Here is a 16,956-nt window from a genome sequence, read left to right as displayed (position 1 = left end):
GAGAGAACAACAGCATGAAGAGAGGAGTCACAGGCGGCGATGCGAGAGGGAGCTGAAGTGAGGCAGGCAAGCAAGCCAGGAAGCAGGCTAGGCTAGGAGCATAAACCTGTGTCTTTCTTTTGTCAACATTACAAACCATAGCACGGACAGCTGCATTATGGTGATATCAGAGAGAAGGCTGCATAAAATCATACTGACTTAGCTTAGCCATGGAGCTAGCAAGACACACCGTCTACCACGCAGACTGACTGCACACCTGACTTTGCATTGGATCCACCTGTGCCTCCTTGCTGCCCGGCTCTTACTCCCTGTGCACTCTGCTGAACGAGTTATCACGCCAGGAAAGTTTGCTAAAACATTTTTGAGGACATAGCAAGGTTTTTACGTAACTAACACAATCTTGATGAGGGAGGGAATTATACATTACTGGCACAAGGTGAAATACTGCCCCCTATCTTTTTGGAGTGTGTGGCTAGTAATTACAAATCACACTTTTAAGCAGCAAATAACATATAACAGTTGCATTTGTAAGTGAACAAAACACTTTGATTTTCAAAAATGTATTAAAAGACTCACTAAATGCCAACATCTTCCAACCCCTACTGTAGACAATCAAAAGGATGGCAAACAAAACAACAAAGAAAAAAATAAATAAAAGGCTTACTCCCAACTTGATCAAAGATCAAACAGATCAAAACATACAAACAAACATTTCAAAGGGAGACTTTCATCAGAGGAATTACAAGGATGTGACAAAGCTGCATGTAACTTTGAGGGAGGACGGCGCGGAGCAGATTTGAGATTCAGGACAGAGTGCTTTCTCTCTCCCCTCTATTACGACCCTGTCTGCCCGCTGAGCTCATCATCTATCATTCTGCACTAATTGGCCTATCAGAGTTATGCAAAAGCTGCTTCCCTGATAGGCCTCTGAATCAAACCATCAAACCCTAATGCTGACATGCACTCATAGAAACACACATAACAGTTACCTTACATTTATCTCATTGAGGTTAAGATGCTGCCCACAGATATACAACAAATACAGTGATTTAACTCTGCAAAAGTAGAATATGATGCGTTTGGACAGATGATGCAAGCCAAAAGTTAAGCGGAAGATGTTTACATGTTACATTACATTACATTGTCATTTTAAATATTAAGGCAATCCAAATATGATAACTCATACATAAAACACAACCATGCCTGAGTAATTCCAGTTCTAATTCTTTAATGTATCCGTTGAGTGCTTTGTCACTTGTAGATTACGTAAGTACATGACTCTGCACATGTAAAATCAGTTACAAGCAAGACTAGTGGAGATCTCTGTTTACTCATGGCAGCAAGGAATATACTTCAGCTTTATGAGAAAAATTGAGCATGCTGATGATCATTTTTTAAACACAAAAGTGGCTGCTGCTGCTCTTCATTTATCTCTATCCCATAGCTGACAGGCAGGATGAAAGGCCACTGTGAGCTGCCTGACAAAAACACAGGTTGAGTCAAAGGTTTCCTGCAGTACACCATCTGTCTAGAATCTCTAATTCGTCTGTCGCTGTCTCACCAAAAGAGACACATCTTCCCTTGAAAACACAAATTTGCCTGTGCACACATATATGTACAAACACGCAGGAGCACAGATAGAAATGTGAAAAAACACACAAGGAGTAAACACCTAGTCCCACACTCAAAATAAACTACAATTCTGCAATGCACTGTTTGTTCCAAACAATGACAAACTGACATAAGTAGCTAATTAAAGTTTGTGCGTGTGTGTCACAATCTTTATGTCCTCATGAAAGATCCACTACATTAAACAGAGTTTGATAGAGTTCATGATAAAGCACAGGAGAGGAAATCTGACAACTAATTTATTTTCCCCACAGCAGTGTTCTTTTCCCTCCACAGTTATCCGAAACTTTTTCCCCTTTAATTTCAGCCTGAATATGAAGAATATAGATCTGAGGGAGTGTACACTTAGATGTGTTTCTTAGTTTTCCTTCCTTCAGGGTCTGTTAGTGTTTTTTTTTTGCTCAAGGCGTCATCAGTCAGCACACTGCTGCCTGAGAGATCGAGAAATAGATCACTTTAATCACTAAAAAAAACGCCTACTATATGTCACTGCAGGCTGTACAGTAGCGGTGTTAGTGTCATGTCCTGCATTATATAATACAGGTGTTGCTATGTAACTGCAAGTTAACATGTCAGCTCCATGTGTGAAAGCAGTAAAGTGTCTGTGATAGGGGAAAGGAAGTGTTATGGCCATTTTTGTGTGAAACATCTGTCCTATGTGTGTCTGTCTGTATACAGCATGACTGCATGTATTTGTCTAGTAACAACGTCTTATTACAGTGTGCATGCGTCTGTGGGTATGCCTATGAAACAGCTGGTGTGCTGTGAGCTGCATTAACACCGTGTGTGTTTAATGAGTTATCACCTTGCTTTAAGATCATTGACTTTGACTGGGGAGATCTATAATGACTTTAACACTCCCACTAGCTGTTAAAGCAAATGAGCAAGGGTTTCCTGTGTGGTGGGGGGTAACTGTTGTGTGTCTCCGTGTGTGTGTTTGTCTGTATGTGCGCGCTCTGTCTCTGCCTCCCCGTTCCTCCGCAGTGGCCGTTACTGCGTGGACTAGATGTTGCCATGGCAACTCTTTGGCAGCAGCCTTGATGGTGGGATGATCACACATTATTAGTTGACTCAGGCTGAAAAAAAAGAAGGACACCATAGTGATTTAGATAAAAGAGCATGTGAAAGATGAGAGGACGATGAGGATTTGGTCAGGTGACAAAACACATTCATGGCAAATTAAACTGAGATCACACACAGGCATGGAGAGAGAGCGAGAGAGGAAGTGGCTCACGGAGTATCACATGAAAACCGTATGTATGGTCGCATAAATGCACTGTGGACGCATATTTAATTAAGAAAGCATGACTCTTCACATAATGCCAGGAAAGACATGGACATGAATAAATCATGCTCTTTCATATGTTATCTCTCTGCTGTGGAGAAACACGTGTGCTCTTGTACAGAATGAGGACATTTTTGCAAAGTTCTTCAGGCTGATCTTCACGAGTGAAATTATGTTTCACCTTTACTACAGTTTCAAAGTCTATATGTGAAGAATATGTGAGGGGCATAAAAAGAAATATTCTGATGTGGAACATGCAGTGAATTACACAGCTCCATAAATTAGAACAGTACCGACATTCATTAGTGGAAAAACAACAGTAGAAATCAAATATGATCTATTATCTATAGACACAGCAGCGCAGTAGCAGAAACACTGTCTGTGTGGACACTGCTCTGGTGCGAGCTGCAGCAGTTCAGCGAGGGAGCTGTCAGTCTTGTGTGTATTTTCTTCCAAACAAAAATGCTTCATATTTAATTAAGTAACAATTATGGGGACAGGTGTTCCGTATAAGACTCAAAACGTGGGCTTCCAGGAGTTCATTTGACTTCATTTGACAGCAACATCTATTTGTAACAGTTTTAATGAGCAGTCTCTAATGTTATAAATGATATCCCTACTGGAGTGAAAATGGACTGTTAAGAGATTTCACACTGTGTTGCTGCACCACTACTGGGGGCGGGGAGTGTATTTCTAACTCAAATGGATGGTGAGGCCAAACAGAGACTACAGGATACAAAGTGAGTTTTGAAAGCCTGTTATCTCAGCACCTGGCAAACTGATCGGTGAGTCATTGGTATTGATCAACTCGGCTATCAACCCCCTCAAGATATATTATGGCTATTTTCTGCTATGGGACAGTAAAAATCTCACTTATTGCCCCTTTAAATGCACTGTAACTCCATATATTGTGTTGATTCTGCAGTCTTCCCCTGGCCCATCCATAGGGCCCCTATAAATACAGATTATGTCCCATGCTGCTCTTTCCCCAGTAGCAGGCTTTACTGCAGCTGTAGCCAGTTAAAATGCAGAGTAGTGTGGGTTAGATGATCAAGCATAATGTGAACAGTTCAGTGAATTTCAGACCTGGCTAGAGATACCTCTTTACTGTTTCTGTGAGAGGTGTTGAGGCGTAGTGCGTCATAGTGGAGCATAGCATTGTCTGAGGAACAGCGGAATAAGTCTGCAGCCACAACAGACAGACAGTCTTGCTCTTTTATACGAATATTCTTCTCCTGTCACCTCAGTGGCAAACACAATTTTAAGTTGGAGACATTGAAAAGTGGAAGTTACAGTGAGGTGAGAGGTGGAGCGGGAACGTGAAGATGGAGGGGGAAGAGACAGGAGAGAGTCGGAGAAAAGGGGAAGATGGAAAATTGAGTGAGAAAATGTGAGGGGAGCAAAACGGAAAAAGCAAGGTGTGTGTTCAACCTGGATGGATGGCTGACAACATACAATAGAGGAAAGAAGAGTGCAGGCGAGAAAGAAGGGAAGACGGGATAGGACAGGAGAAGAGGGCTGGGAGAGAGAAGACAAATGATGAGATGAGTGAACAAAGTGTCAAATGAAATGAGCAGTCGGGGTAGAAGATGGGGATGAGAGACAGAGGTGTTATGCTAAAATGAGTTTGTTGCTCTTGATGACAGTTGGCTGTCATCTCCTTAAATGAGAAGAACACTGGCTGCCTCACTGGTGTTAGCCTCACCGGAAAACATGAAGGAGAATCATGTTCATTTTTGCAATTATAAAGTAAAAAAACAAGTAGGTAAGCAGTTTCACTGTAGTTCTGATGCCTGCAGGGTCAGAATAGTTCATCATTTTGCTGTCAGAGTTTAGGAATGTGTGAATATATGCTTTATTTGTGAAAATATGTTCACTAAAACAAGCCCAAGTGATAGAGACATTCAGCTAGCTTCTCAAGGTGAAACCTTGTGTGGCTGCGGGTATTTCAATTACTCTGTGTAGGTGAGAGTGACATAGTGATTAGGGAGGCCAGCTTTCAACTAGAGAGCAGAGCTCAAGCACCCATGTCAGCCAACAACCCACTGAAGGATCCTTAGATGCTGTATCACCACAAGCTGCAGGTCTGCTGAACCGGATTTTTGACCTGCCTGTAGAGATGAGTGGGAATCAATACGGCATTGGATTATTATTATGACATCATGTCGTGCTTTGCTATGTGACCTGCCTCCAGGAACAAGCCAAACATGTCAGAAAAATAATCAAAAAAGTGTCACAAGACCAGCGACTATCTGAACTATGCTGCACTCTCTTAGTTTATTTGTCCAAATCATTTTATTACTTTTACAAGTAAGAAAGTGACTGAGGGCTGGTCAGGAGCGGAGAGCCTCAGCACTATCGACCCAGTCAGCGAAGTGCACCTGCTACTGATTATTCTCTCTCTGTGTTTTAGTAAAAAATAAAAGCCAAAAGAAGCTGAGACTGAAGCACACTGACCCACAGCCACACATCAATACCCTGAAAAGTCTGTTTATTCAACCACAGACTGCTGGAGTCGTCTCAGACAGGCGAAATATTATTCCGGCACTGGTGGTGAATATTTGAGTTTGCTTTTGAGCAGGTTTATTTTGGTGCCAAATATAAAAAGAGTAAACCACAGAGGTCTCTCCAGTGACCTTCCTCGTCGTAGGCTGGGCATTTTCACTGCCTCATTTCAGCGGTAGAGATAACATGCTGGCCTCTATCTCGAAGTTGCAGTGTCTACCACCTGGCTGGATATTCGCTGAAATTCTAAAGCTTTGTGCACATTAAAGAATAGCGAGGATTTCAGCTGCCCCAGACACATTTGATGGATCAGTTCTCATAATGGCGAACTGTCTCAGACATCATCGTAATTTCAAACATGTTGATTTTCCCAGAAAAATATTTGCAACAGTGACCAAGGATTTTGTAGATGACTGATTATGTGGTAGATGGTGGCCCACAAAAGCAAATGTGCCAAAACAATTAGCCTAATTTAAAAACTCTGCTGCAGAAACAAACAGATTACTAGCAAAAAGGCTGCAAATGCAGAAACAACACAAAGACAAACATTACAGAGAAATGTGCATTTAGCGCAGCTTGATTTTTGATCTGAGAGAAGGAGACCAGACAGCGTCTTGTTTTTCTTACCCACTTTAGAACCAAGCTTTAGATGCCAGCAGCAGATGGCTGGCTACTTAGCTAGCTTGCTAATTCTACCATGTTTTCGTGCTACACTGATGAGCTGGACAAAGTTGCCACTCATTCGGCAAAAGCAATGTGCTTTTCTACACTTTGACAAGAGTGTGTGGAAGAAGCAAAAGTTGTTTAAAATTTTACCTATTTAGCTTTTGGATAGATTGCTAGCTTGCTTGCTAATTCCACCATGTATTATTGCTACACTGGTTACAGAAAGGGAGCTAAACAGCGGGTTGGTAGCCAGCACTGGGTCTAATAGTCCTTCTGCCTCATTCCTGCCGCTTTAATAGACTACCTTGCCGGGAAAAGAGCAGATGGGAGCCCCAGAGCGAGGAGGCTAGCTAGTTAGCTAGCTAACTAGCGTAACCAGCAGGTTTGCTGTTAATTTATTTGTTTTGGCTTTCTTTAGCACGCTTAATTTGCATGAATTATTATTTTTTGAAATGGCATAGTTTCTGAAGCTGCATCACATTTCTTCTGATCAAAATGTTCTGGACCATTGTAGTGCACAGGAGGTATGATCTGTATCCACAGATATGTGTACCTACTGCAGAGTTATCCCTACATGCACTCCTTGAAAGGCATGAAACTATAGAGCACAAGTCACCACAACAGTTCAGGAGACAGTCCTATTGTGACACATCAGTGCCAAATACTCAGCCGTCTTGTCATCCTTTCAATTAACAGTGTGTCACTACATTAAAGCTAAAGGAATGAGGTAAGAGAGGTCATTTACCCATGAGTCTTCGGTCCCTCAAGTAAAGTTTGCAAAGCTTAATTATTCCAATTAGTACTCTCAGGGTTCAATGTCATACACTTTGTCAACAAAGTTTTCAATTAAGCACCATTAAGTCACAGTGTGTGGGTGAACTGGAACAGATTATCAAGCTGAACTATGATAAACAACACACAGAAGTCAAGCAGTCATTAACCATCATTTACACATCGAGAGAGAGAGAGAGAGAGAGAGAGACACATCCCCATCCCCATCATTAATTGTGATTAATAAAGATTTAATGAATGTAGGCCTACTAAGTGTGTGGGCTGAGTTTTACTGTGATGGATTGGTGGAAGAGTGACAGCTTTTGAGTGAGAGAGCTTAGACAAAGACAGTGAGAGAGATTAGATTGACACTTGACATTAAATCAATTTTTTGTCATCTGGAACAATGTCAGTGTTGTAAAAACACTCATACACACACGCGCACACATATTCACACACATTCACACACATTCACACACATTCACACACAAACACAATCCTTCTTTCTTTGCTCACCACCCCTGGAAAAAATGCATTATTTTTCCCCCCATGGATAGTGATTTCCATGGATTGCAAATTGAGGGCTTCAGAGCCTCCAGCTTAACTTGAACTCACTGTGTGAATGACTTTGCGTGCATGTGTGTGTGTGTGTGTGTGTGTGTGTGTGTGTGTGTGTGTGCGTGCGTGTGCATGTGTGTGTGTGTGTGAGAGAGAGCGAGAGAGAGAGCGAGAGCGAGAGAGAGAGAGAGAGAGAGAGAGAGAGCTCTATTTCTATAATGCATGTACAGGAATTGTTCTAATTGTTGTATGCAAGTGCCTCTTTTTCCACTCTGCATGTATTTTGGTCTTTTTCCCCTTATTTTGGGATCAACATGAAAATCTGGATTTGGAGTTATATTATAAACATGGTCAATACTATAAATTAATCAATGAGAAGGAGGAAAACTGACAGCGAGAGAGTTAAAAATAAACCCCTGAAAATGCCAGTACTAAAGTCAATATTTAAAATGCTCAATTGGGCCCCAAAGAGCACAGGAAGTGAAGCTAAACCTCAGTTTTCTCACTGAGGATTTTGAACTAAGTAAAACTTTTTTCTTTTCTTCTGAAGACTTGACTTATTCTTCTTATACAATATAACAGACTTCTATGTAAGCAACCCAAAGCTGCCTCAGGCATCTTTTGTTTGGCCGGAAACTTTCACTGCAGTAACATTCACAAAAGTGTTATCCATTTATGGGCTATCAAGCTCCACTCTGACAATGAGTGCTGCTGCAATATCATTGGGAAAAAGTGATAAATTACAAACTTAAAAAACAAGGCACAGCTGCTCAGTATAGTTATCAGAAAACGTTTATCAAAGCTGACATTCAAATGTCTGGATTTGTCCAAAAGACAGTCCAAAACCGAAATTTGTTAATGAGTTGTAATTCAAAGAGACAAAGGAAAGTAAAAGACCATCACACTGGAAATGCTGCTATATTTCCGCTCAAGACTTGAAAAATTATAAAATAATTGCCTATTGATTTTATGTAGATTGATCAATTAATTAAATAATACTTGCACTCTTGTTGACTAAATGCCCCGAATTTGCTTGCAAATTATATGGTCTGATGGTATCTTGGATACTTTTCTGTCTGCAGTTTTGTAGGTAGAAAATATACAGATTTACAACCCAGTCACCAGAATGAAATGTTGGTATTGTACATTTCTGTAGAACACAGATTGATTTCTGAACAAGTGCAACCTCTTTTCTTTTTCCCTACTAGTCATTTTCTGACGCTTTGTAAGGACCCCTTGATGTCCCTTCTTGATGCACTGGGTAGCCCAGTTTGATGGTTTACAGACACAGTTTTAAACATGTGGTTAACAATGTGAATTCAAACAGAAACTACTTGGTTAGGTTAAGGCAACAGTTCTACTTGGCTGGTTTGGGAAAAAAATAATGGTTTGGGTTCGAATGAGTACATTTGTTATGAAACTTGAGTTTCACTTTCACTTGGGACATGAACAGGAAGAACCAAGTTCTCCTGGGAGGAAATTAGCTGACTTTGGGACACTTGCTCTAAGTGTCTAATATTGATGTGGATGGTTTTACATTGGAGTTAGTTGAAAGCCTGGTTCATCTTATAAAGACACGAAAGGGTGCCAAGAACATTTTGCATCAACATGTCTGTGGTCTACAAAAACTACAATGCTAACATCTTTTTATGACAACTAGTCTAATTGTCACATTTGCGAGTAAGCTTCCTTAAAAACTATGTATTAGATAATTAAAAGGACAATAAAGACAGACTTTTTTACATTATATAGTATTAGCAGTGCTTGATTAGTAAAGCCTATTTCACCTCCAGTATTAGTATCAAAGTGGTTCTTCAGAAATGCCTGAGACAACTGTGATAGAGAGCGAACAGTGCTGGAGCAGTATTATATCCCTCCTCTGCAGTCTCTGTTTACAACCCCTCTGCTGGGACTAAAATGTAAGATTTACATGGGCAAAGGCAGCTTTAAAAGCCATTTATACGTGTCCTTCAATGGTGCAATTTGGTTTATCTCTATCATATACATTTCAGAAGAAAAACTCCACTACACGATTCATTAAATTTCACTTCAAGGTTTGCAATAACCAAACTTTCACAAGTCAGTTCATCAACAGTTTTTTAACTATTGCTGACAATTTTATTGTCATGAGTGCTGCTGTAGATAAAAGCTTGCCAGAATACTGAAAGCATCACAAACAAATGTTTTTTATGAGTCGTATACAGTTTACTTTGTATTCACTGGGTTCCAGACCTCTTTAATATCACTTAAAAACAACTTTCAGTTGAGGACTGCTTTCATATTAGTGACACGTCGCTTACTGTGGTTGGACTTCAATTTATCGTCTGGATAGGATGTGAAATAAATGCATGAAAGGGCTAAGGCTATGGAAAGAATAAGAAAGAAAGGATGCATGGATTACTGGATTTATAACTGTCTGCATCAAATATATTAAGACTGAAGGAGAGAAAAATAAATAATTGTTATCACTTACAAACATATGCATGCCCTTTGCCCTTGCTATATCTTTTATGTATGTACACATGTGGCAACGAGGGAGAAACATTCGCTGGATTCAGGAGCAAATGACTCTTCCTTGCACTGCCACATTTAGGGATGGGTACCTTTCACATTTGAACCGATACGGTACCGATACCCGGTACCTGGGAATCGGTATTGGTACTCAACGGTACCAATTTTCGGTACTTTTGTGTTTGTTTATGTGGTAATAAATGTTAACTTGTTTAATAATAAAATCTCAAATTTTTCAATTCAACACATTTATTTCTCAAAATATAAACTTTAAAAAATATATCAAAACAATATAACATCCAGGATGAGCAGTGCTTTATTGTTGAGTGAATGTGCATTTTGTAACACGAAGGTTGCAGTGTTATCAAAGGATGCCGGAACAGAGGTTGGGAGGTGGATGATGCTGTCAACACAAAGGAGCGCTCTCAGGTTGCAAGTGCACGTGTGATTTGTTGTGATGACGTCGTAGCTGTGCGGCGCAGCACCGGTCAGACAGTATTGTGGCCATAGCATGGTTGGAATAAAAAAAGTTGAGTCGGGCTGCTCTGTGCACATATCAAGGATGACGCAGGAGTCCAAGGGATTTAATTTCAGCGAGGCAGTTTGGAGTAAAGTGGCAGGTAATATTACTGAGTTGAAGAGCGGAGTATTAGCGGAGGATCAGAGATGCAGCAGCTAGCTGTTCATGACTGGTCTACAGAAGAATGGAGAGAGCAAACGGAGTAAGGAAGGTCCAATCTCGAGGCAGATGAAGGCCAAGCCCGGGTAGAGACATTGGAGAGACAGCAGCTGGCGGCTAGCTGGCCTAGAGCCGGCTGTTCGTCTCTGCGCCGGGTTGGAAGACGGCAGCAGCTAGTGGCCGTGTTGAGCAGACAGGACCAGACGAGGAGATAAATAAAAAATAAAAAAAATAGTGCGATTGTCAGCACGCTTGTTAATCAAAGAAATCAAATGAAAACAGGTTGAAATCAATGATCAGTTTAAAGGAAACGCCGTTTAGGTACCGAAACATGGTACAGTTTAATTTTACATTAATCGGTACTCGGTAGTACAGACGGGATTCGGTCGTTACCTATAAAAGTACCGAATTCGGTACCCATCCCTAGCCACATTACTCAAATGAACCCCATAATTTAGTTTTTACATCTTGGAAAAACATGTTTCTATCCCCTTTATGTGGAAGAACATGCGTTTCCTTCCAAGAGAAGATCACTCAAAAAGTTTCAATCCATCACAATTCAATCCTATCTCAATTGAGGCAATCAGAGCTCATGGGTGATATGTTTTGCCATGGTTACTATCATACAAACGAGGTCAGGATAATTACAAGCCACAGTCTAAAAGGCTAATGTCATTTGTAGAGAATGAAACCAGCCTCTAGTGCACACTCATCACACCAATCTAACCCATGGTCTCTGAGGTGTGATGTATCCGTGATTGTGGCTATGATTTGTCGCTGTTGTGTACGTCATTTGGTCCCTCAAGCATGTCATAGAGCACTCACTGCCACGGCCCCCACAGAAAAACACTGTACCATCGCTTTATTTTAGAAGCACTCAAATATCAGCCCTTCGGCCAATAATGAATCCTTGCCTGCAGCCAGGTCATAAAACAACAATATGAATGTATCTTTGTTATTAAATGTTATGTTGTTGTGCAAACTTTCCTACTAATAGAATATAAAACATGACTCTACAGAGAGCATCCATCTTTCTGGACATTTACTGCAATAAACAAGGTTCATATTTGCAAATGCAGATCTCCCCAGCTTGGCAGGCTCAAAAGATACACCAAATGAGTTTCAGATTAATGTACTTCTACATATTTTCACCCTTGGTTGGTGCCCTTGTGATTCTAGAGAAACATATTTGATTGGTGAGTCTCAAAATTGACACTTTGGAAATTGGAAGACCTGGGAATGTGTCTTGTTTTCATAGCAATTCTATTCTATTTTAACTTGATCTCACTTTGACCATCCTAGCACCCTAATGACTGTCTTTAATCATATGTAAATGCTATTTTACAATGAGTTGTATCTGCAATTTGAATTCTTGTTTTGAAATGTGCTATATAAATAAACTTGCCTTGCCTTTTACTTACACATTGGGACACTAACAGCGGTCTCCTGTGTAGGGGTCACAGCTACTCTACAAGTTTCATTTGGATTTAATGACTGAATGCATTGAGGATTATTTCAACAACTCCTTCATGCCATGCTTCAAGATGGAGGTCCCTCTTTGTTCCCCAAACAAAGACAAACGACCCCCACCCCCACAGGTATCTGGAGATACCTAAAGGTGTCTCATTGGCTGATACCAACAGGAAATACAACTTCCAGGTTGAGACACAAAAGTCTCCTGCAGCCATCCCTTCTTTCTCTCTCTTCTCGACGCCCTGGAGGACAGCACGTCTGCTGTCCTGATCTTCCAGGAGGAAGACCAGACAATCTCCAGCTCTTCTCTCTCTCCTCAACTCCCTGGGGGACAGCATGCCTGCTGTCCTGGTCTGCACTCCAAAAGACCAGGCAATTCGCCTCTGTCTCCAGCTCTAAGGGAAGGCCTGTGAGGCCCAAACCAAGTGGGCTCACCACGAAGCTTCTAAGTTTCCTGCCTGTGATCTATACTGGACATAATCACAGAGACCCTCACCAAGCTTCTGGAGCCAGCAACAGCAAACAACGCTACAACCACCAAAACCCAACCAGGAACCAGATTCTTTCTCAAAAGGATTTCTGCTTTCCCCTTTCAACTCTGGACTCTGTGGTATAGTACTGGGCAGTTAGTAAGCAAGAACAAGTTTGTTTAGCTTTAATCAATGGTGTTGATCTGCTGTGTGTATATTTGTTGGGATATTTTGTGTAGTTAGATCACTTGAAGTTGTATGATTAATGTTGCTCTACCTATCTCCCATTACATGTAAATTAACTATAACTCATTTGATTTGCTCACACACTAATCCACATGAAATATACTTTAATTTGGCTTCCTACAACACATAGACCTTCAAGACCGCAGGGTCTATTGTTCTTCAAGAACAAAAGGGCTTCCGCCATTTTGATTTATTTAAATGACCGCCTTTCGGCAGCCATTTTGTTACACATTCTTTCTCACCCACATTTCCACTGTAAATAGTCTTTTAGATTAGTTTTTGTGTGTTCTGTTTGCTTTGCTTTATTTAGAATAAATATGTTTTTGGATTAATATGCTTCTCCTTTTAATGTTGCACATGAATGAGTGATTTGCTAACCTCTGCTATGGAAAGAACTAAAAATTCCTTCAACCGTTACTAAATATTAATAAGGTAATTTGATTATAATTATATTCATAATTAATAATCAATGTTCCAAATTGATAATTTATTAACTTTATGAGACTGATTTACTATGATTTGCTATCTTTCCTCTTTTTAAGTAAAGAGGTGGTGCCCCGAAAATAACTTTAATTCATTTAAAGTATTAAATATTAATTTAGTCAATTTCTGATAGCAAAATTGATCTAAATTAGCTTTACCTCTAAATATTTTGGTACCCCTGCTGGAGGCAATGTGTATCTGAACCAGATACCCCTACACCTGCGTCAAAGTCTCCTTGTTTTATCACCCTATCCAACCCGTCCCACTCCCTATGCAGACTTTGATGCTCTTTATACTACATCACCTGACTTTTGGAAGACTTTCTCTGATCATTTATTATCCCTCATACCACTCTGGATTGGTTTACATTGAAGTTAGTTGAAAGTCCAGAGTAAGTTAGTTGAAAATGAGAACAGACTAGAAAAACACAAGTTCTTATGCAGTAAGGCCTCATATAAAAAAGTATAAAACCCCCAAGTGAATAAGGTTAGAAACTGCCAGTATATATGTAGTAAGTGGTGTTACCATAATTAAATTCATATAGCAGCTCACCCTATGTGTGCCTTAACTGAAGATTTTTATGAAAACAACACGCTGCAATGATGACCCTGATATCATACCAATGACCATGTTTATTCCTACTGGCATTTATCACCTACTGTCACTAAATTTGCTGCATTCCACACTGAAGATGAAGTCAAGATTTGTGCAGTCCTGACAATGATCACGCACAAAGAGGAACCTCATTTATCTTGCAATCGAAATGTAAAACGTAATCATGTTCAATATGCACAATAAAATGTCTGGCCCGCAGCTTATCTTCTTAGACTGCGGCGCCTTCAAGATGTCCATCTGCCATGGATTAAATCCTCTATTTTAAACGTTCACATCAATGCCTGTAGACACTCACAGACAGAAATAATATATGCCTGGGAGAGAGGGCTTATTTTTTTCCACTATCTTGCCCCTTCAGCACTTCAAAACAACTTGTCAGTAGCTGTCAGTTTAAATTAGCGGACTAGCCCTTTACGCTACTGTTTTCTGACTCTGGTAAATCTGGAGGCTGTCTCCATCAATCACAGAACAGCAGCACCTATATACACACACACATACGCACATACACAGTTGCACACTATTTGTTCTACAGTGCTGACAAATACACTGAGCCACACATACACACACAGAAACACAGACATGAAGTAGTGATGCTCTTGCACTCTGGCAATGGCTTCTTCCAAACAAACAAAGTGGTTGAAAACGATGAAGTTGTAGCAGTCTGTCTATTTCTACAGACATTGCCCTTCTCTCTTTCTCTCCAAAGTGTCAAAGCAAATAAATTCTTTTTCATCTCTCTTATTACCTCCAAGGACCTGCAGATAGTAAACACTCCTCAAGTATGCAGAATGCACACACTCGCTGACACACACACAGACACATAAAGTAAGCACTCCCCTGAAGTTGCAGACTTCCTCTCAAATTACACCACACAATCACAGACTATTTGGATCTTTATCGATTACTGGTGTATTAATGTGTCATCTCACGTTCGTGTTGTCTTTAGAGTATTTAATTTTCTTGTTTCTTTATTTTTTTATCAAGATTTATTTACAGAGGACATTTCATTGAGATAAAGATCTCTTTTGCAAACGAGACCCAAAAAAATCAGACACACACTCCCACACATTAATTAACACAATCAAAAATATCATTAACAAAATCAGCAAGTAAAACTTTAAAGTCCCTCAGAGGAACGAGTGTCTCTAACTTTAAATTGTTTTGGAATACATTAAAGAAGTGCACATTATCCATAAATCCATTACAGATAATATAATGGATAATTTTTCTGTTTCCAAAGGAGTAAACTCTACCCAAGTATAAGAATGTAAGTCACACCAAATTCTCATGTGCTATATCAACTAGATAACCACTGAGGGTATCAATAAGAATGGGCACATTAACAGTTTGAGCTGTGGTGGCATGCACATGTTTTGTTGTGCATTGAATACAAGATGGCATCATCAGCATATTTGAGAGGTGTAAAATTAATATAATCAGTATAGAGTTAAAATACATGGGGACCCAATATTGATCCCTGTGGGGCACTTTTCTAAGTAATTCATTAGTCTTGATTTGAAAAAAATGAAAAGTCTGAATCTGCCTGAAAGTTATGAAAAAACGCTTTAAGAAGAATTCAGATCCACAAAAGCAATTTATCTAACAACATGTTTTAGTAGACAGAATCAAACGCCTTACACAGATCTTGATATGGGATATGTTCTTCTAAAACAAAGACAAAAAAAGCCTGAGGCTGTAGTCAATATTTTTCCTCTGACATATCATGGAAAGACATGAAAGATTAGTTGCAGGAAGACAAAAGAAATGCCTGACAAGAGCATTCTGATACTGAACTACAGTATCCTTACCCTGAGACTGTGATGTCTGACTCTTGTGCCCATACTGGCATCTGAGAAGGGTTAGGCAGGCTTAGCAGATGTTGGCCGCTTATATAATTCCTCCCATTAGTCTAGTGGTTTTTGGCTGCCTTTTGCTCCATCCACCCTGCGCTGTGTGTTACTGCTTTAGAAATAGCATTTTTAGTGTATGAGATCCATATACAGCATCCACTGATGAGAACAACATCCTGCCCATGTCATTTCTGTAGATATTGCAGTCTGTGTCATTTGAAAGACACTTGGGCTTGTACACTAGTTCCACCACATTTCCCCCTTAGTATTTTGGAAAGGTGCCGTCACAGCATTCTGAGCTTGTTGCTGCAGACGGAGATTGCGATTGACTGCTTGAAAATTTCACAGCCCCCAATTTTTGGCAACTATTAAAATAAAAGAAATCCTCTCTCCTACTGGGCTGTATAAGCAATACTAGAGGATTGTCAATAACTGCGACAATCAAGCATACCATTGCAAAAAAACAGTGTAAATTTAGATGTAATCTACATTTGAATCACTTGTATTGAAGTTGATTATGGTTTGCTCAAATGCAGTGGTGTGTTGTCTAGTTATTGTTGGGGAAAATAACATATAATCCAGTAAACAATTAGTTTATTAATAACAAACGGAGATGCACCAGTAAACACAAATCCTAATCATCAAGTCTCCAGACCTGTCATGACCAGGCCACCAAAGATAATCAAGCTGAGTGAAACATGTCTCTGTGTGATGTCAGGGCACGGACGGCTAATACAGTTCCTGTTAAACCACCTCTTTGTACTTAATTAATCTGCATAATAAAAAAAATGTCAGAATGAAAAAACAAACAAAACACACACAACAAAGAAAAACAAAACAATTATACCTCTGTGATTATTTTTTTCTCCTGGTAATTTCTGTGTCTGTTTTTGTTTGAACCATAGGGACCAGTATGGGTAAACTGTTTGAAACTGTCTTCCCGAGAGTGTGACATTGCCCCTGAAATAATAGGAGGGAATTGGAAACATGGCCTGTCAATTAATTGCTTGTTTATTTTAATAACAGCTGTGATAGGCAATATTCTGAAGCACAACGCTCCACCGGATATAGAGCTGTAAACAGACAGGCCTAGTCACTCACACACTGTGTAAAGCTCTCTCTCTCACACACACACACACACACACACACACACATACACACACAATTTTACATAATATAAATAATGACAAGCTAATGAAGACATGAAACATTTCT

At 39.9% G+C, this 16,956-nt stretch overlaps 1 protein-coding gene across 2 annotated transcripts in view; it reads right to left on the bottom strand.

Moving 5' to 3' along the window:
- Positions 1 to 16,956, bottom strand: part of grid2 (glutamate receptor, ionotropic, delta 2) — a 522,539-nt gene that overhangs the window by 18,766 nt on the left and 486,817 nt on the right. The window lies entirely within an intron of this gene.

The sequence above is a fragment of the Centropristis striata genome, chromosome 7, assembly GCF_030273125.1.
Source record: "Centropristis striata isolate RG_2023a ecotype Rhode Island chromosome 7, C.striata_1.0, whole genome shotgun sequence".
In the NCBI taxonomy this organism is placed as follows: Eukaryota; Metazoa; Chordata; class Actinopteri; order Perciformes; family Serranidae; genus Centropristis; species Centropristis striata.
Note: the sequence above shows the minus strand (reverse complement) of the source record. Positions and strands in the feature narration are given on the sequence as shown.